Here is a 4,660-nt window from a genome sequence, read left to right as displayed (position 1 = left end):
AGTATCCAGATGATTGTGATGATTTATGAATAATCTAATAAATAAATAAATAAATAACAAAGTATATCAATCGCAATGTAAGTAGAGTTGTAAATAATATGAGATAGAATTCCCGGGTTGAGACACTTTAAACAATCTTATAAATCTTTATCCGTATCGTGGTCGTATTGATTATCGGGTTATTGATTCGTAAGGATTAGATTACGATCATTATCTTTCGAGTCTCTAATCTTCTACCTAAATAATTGAACAAAAGTTGAACTTCATCGTGCCGCGGGGCTATCGCGGACCATCACTGGAAAGTGGAATGAGAAATAATTCAGCCTCTATGATGCGGGGGTATTGCGGAGGCTTACTAGAACTTGCCATCAACTAATAATCCCTTTGCTTAGAATTGGAGAAAAGAAGTGGAAAATAAAAGGCGATTTAAAGGGGAATTCTGAGTTAGAAGAATTAGGTCGGGTTTAAACCCGACCTTCTAATTAAATATCCTAAATATTTCTCCTTTTGCGATGCGAAAGTATGCCTTCACAACGCGGGGCTATCACGAAATCATTAGAATTGGTCTTAGGCCCTATTTTTTTTAGCGCGACACAGACCTTATCGCAGGGATTAATGTCCGCTATGCGGAGCTATCGCCCAGGCCCACTGTTTTGAGCACTTAGGGAGATTTTATTCCCTGATTTCTTACCTTATTTTTCCTTCAAAAGTCAGCCACAAAGATTAAGTCGTTAACAGTTAAATATATTATCAAAGCCCAAATTTAGAAAATTATTAATTATTTGAGTCCTCGACAACAACGTCAAAAACTTGTTGTGGTCTATCACACAAGCAAGTGCACGTGATCGTACAAGTAATATAGTGACTCAAAGAATCAGATATTGTACCCACGAGGACTACTAGATTAGTAATTTACTCAACTTCAGTTTCGACAATAATGTATTTAAGTGTTCTAGAGTATCCAAATGATTGTGATAATTTATGAATTATCTAATAAGTAAAGAAATAATAAAGTATATCAATGGCAACATAAGCAGAGTTGTAAACAATATGAGATAGAATTTCAGGATTGAGACACACTTAACAATCTTATAAATCTGTATCCTTATTGTGGTCATAATGATTATCAAGTTATTGATTCACAGGGTTTAGATTACGAACATTGTTTTCTGATCCTCTAATATTCTACCTAAATATACATTTGCAACTACATCGTTGAGGGGAATGCAATAATCCATTTAGATGCTTTAAGCTATCTTCCTGCAATTGAACCAAACAAGGCTTCTAGGTATATTCCTATCCTAGTCACTACTTCATCTTCATCATTATGTAGAAGAATACAAACTTGTTCCTTAAACTCCTTGGTCTATCCCTAAGATTCTCCTTCCGATTTCACAAAGGAACTATAGATTCATTCGAATAGTGGCCAATCATTATAATGGTAGAAACAAGAGAATAAAATAACCCATATGATAAATCAACGTTAACCACTCTAAGAATATCAAAATATAATCATGTTCTTGGGATCAACCCCAGAACAAGGGTGTTTAGCTACTCATGTTCTAAATCAACATCACGGAAATATAATTAATCATACCAAAAATTAATGTTGAAATATGAAATGTTCAAAGAACCCTAAGAGAAGTATTGTAATTTCCTTTGCCTCTGCTGTACGTTTGCCAAAAGTGTCCCCATTTGATTTTAAGTGTTACTTTTATGGTAGGACAAAATTGAATAAAAGTTGACCGTCACCGCACCACGGAGCTCATTGCGTGCACTAGGGTCCGCACCGTGGACCCTCACTAGAATATGGCATGAGAAATAATTCAGCCTCCACGATACGAGGCTATCACGGAGGCTTACTGGAAATTGCTGTCGACTAATAATCCCTTAGAGTGATAAGTACCCTATCATAGGGACTAAGGTACACAAAGCAGAGGCCATTGTCCTTCCTTTCCGGCTCTTTGCCTCTTTCCTTGATCCTGTCTTTAGTTCCATGCTTTCCGAGCCCATTTCCAGTATCCTCATGCTCAACAAATCAGTCCCACTGCTTCCACCCACCATTAGCTTCTCGTTAATGCTTCCAATTATGTTCAATTTCATCAAAATTTTGGCCTGCATCAACAAATCATGTCCATCAGATAAAGAATACAATTATAGGCTCAACACAATACAATGAACACATTTTAGCTCATAGAAAAAATATAACTATGGGTAAATATTAGCAATTGGATGTATAAATATGCCCAAGATCAGATGACGTCCACAAGAAGCCTTTGATCCATTATGTCGGTCTCAGTTTCATTATGGCAACAGAAGGTACAGATCAAATAGCAACACATGATAGAGTAAACTAATGAACAAACTTGTAATGGAACATTTGCAGTTAAAACTCAATAGGAAAAGCTTGCTGGTACCGCTTATCAGTTTCTAGTTGATTAGAATTATAGAAACTCTTACTGTTTATCATGTACATATCTGTGCATTGCACATATCTCTTTTTGGGAATCTTTAGATTACCTAGTTTTGCTTTAGAAATAGAAAGCCGAATTTCTTCTTACAGCCAAAGCTATCACTTTTTCTTGGTTTGTGCAGCTTTTCTTGGTCACCAAAAAGGCTTGATGCTCTTATTATTCCAGATAATGATCATAATTTATTTATGTTTATTGTTAAATAACTAAGTTTGACTGAACCCATAACATAAACACTTATCCAACTCCAATGAATAGTAATTGTGGTGTGTGGCCAACCTACGCACACAACGATTAATTTTACGGACTACCTACTATAAATATTGTGTAACGTTGTCCCCAAGACTGCTCGAGCCATACAAACATTATAAACACAAAATTACTAAGATCAATATGAAAATAATTGTCTTTATTGGATACAGGTCACACAGAAGATGAACTTGATAACACACTACATCTACACAGAAAGTCTAATATTGCAGGATACAAGGAAAATACTACCTGCTGACAGGCCATATTATACAAAACTCCTACAGCTAAATGCAGATAATAGAAGCAAAAATATTAAAATGCCTTATGGTTAAACAGAACCAAGATTTCAAATGGCAAACTTACAGATAGAAATAAGTCTTTCCACTTACATACAATTCCTGCTCTTAGACGACATTTCTTAGTGATAATCGTATAAGGAAAAAAAGTTCACCTTTGAAACTACAAAAGCTAAAGTTCAGACATAATTACACAGAAAAGTAAAGGAATTAAAGCTTGAAGATTGAACTTTTTGGCAAAAATCTGTATCATAAACGTCACAACCATTTCAACTTTTTGATGAAAATCTTTAACGCAGTCGAAAAAAATAGGCCAGACCCATAGTGTTCACAACCATAAGCACATAAACAAGTAAAATTTGTTGCTGAAATTATCAGATGGAAAAGCATATACCATCATATAGAACACATAGGTAACAGATCAACAGTGAAAACTGAAACTAATTATCGATTTTCATAGAAGAGATGATAAAGAGGAATTTCATCGAATACCTAATGCACATAATGAAAGTTGAAACTTAACAAATCAGTCATCCAAATCAAAAGAATGTCCGGGAAAAAGTAAGGACACCGACAAACAAAAATTGAATCTTTAACACCTAATATCAAAAACTATGAAAACAAACATTGAAGCTTTAAAATGATACATCAACAAACTATGAAAACAAGCACAGGCCCACAAACCAGAATTCTTCAAAAACTCATACACATTGAATTCTTTAACTTAAAACTATAAAATATTTCACATGCAAGAACTTAAGATGTCAAATTTACCAAAAGATGAAGGACCAAATCCCACTCAAACAAATCTAAAAATCTAGCAAAAATATAAACTTCACTCAAATAAATCTAAAAGTCAAACAAAAATATAAACACGAAGAGGAAACCAGAAGAAAAAATATGAATCTTTACATATTCTTAAACCAAATGAAGAGATATGGAGTAATAAAATAGAATCATTTCAAAGTTGAAGGAAAAATTGAAACCTTAAAATTGCAATAACAGTTTATCCGTATCTAAAATGAAATTTCACAAAGTGACATAACAGTAACAACCATGAACACTCACCCGAGGAGAACAAGGAGCTAAGGGGTGAAGAAAATTATTAGATTGAAAATTCCTTTTTGTGTTCATCTGTAACTCTGTTCATGCTTACCTGTGTAGTTGGCAGTATATCAGTAAAACACATATAAAACTCACAGTAAAAATATGTATAAAACTCACAAAAATTGAGGAAAATAGCCCTTGGGCGGCAAGCTGACGCTCAGCTGCTACCTAAGGTGCTTCTATATATTATTAATTAATTAATTAATTAATATAATATTAATTATATTAAAATATGGGTTGCATTCTGGCATCCAGCTATACTGGAATATATATCTAGTCAACGCCCGTGTGTAGGAGATTTTTTCCACTAAATTTCTGATTAGCGGTTTACAGAACAAACCGTCAAGTCAAACTAAATCGAAGAATTAAACCAAATCGAGAAAAAAACTGATTTATGGTTTGGTTTGGTTGGTTTGGCATTTTAACAAAAAAAAACCGACCATTCTTGGTTTGATTTGGTATCAACAAAAAAAAAGTCAAACCGAACCCAAATCAAACCGACATAACATATATATATATATCTGTGTGTGTGTG

General features: G+C 33.9%; 1 long non-coding RNA gene across 1 annotated transcript; it reads right to left on the bottom strand.

The window, feature by feature from the left end:
* Positions 1 to 1,453: 1,453 nt before the first annotated feature.
* On the bottom strand, positions 1,454 to 4,365 carry LOC124899691. The gene is made up of 2 exons (XR_007057049.1): positions 4,088 to 4,365; positions 1,454 to 2,115 (listed from the first exon to the last, which is right to left on the bottom strand). It is a non-coding gene; the product is annotated as an uncharacterized LOC124899691 (long non-coding RNA).
* Between the last annotated feature and the right edge of the window lie 295 nt (positions 4,366 to 4,660).

The sequence above is a fragment of the Capsicum annuum genome, chromosome 6 (assembly GCF_002878395.1).
Source record: "Capsicum annuum cultivar UCD-10X-F1 chromosome 6, UCD10Xv1.1, whole genome shotgun sequence".
In the NCBI taxonomy this organism is placed as follows: domain Eukaryota; kingdom Viridiplantae; phylum Streptophyta; class Magnoliopsida; order Solanales; family Solanaceae; genus Capsicum; species Capsicum annuum.
Note: the sequence above shows the minus strand (reverse complement) of the source record. Positions and strands in the feature narration are given on the sequence as shown.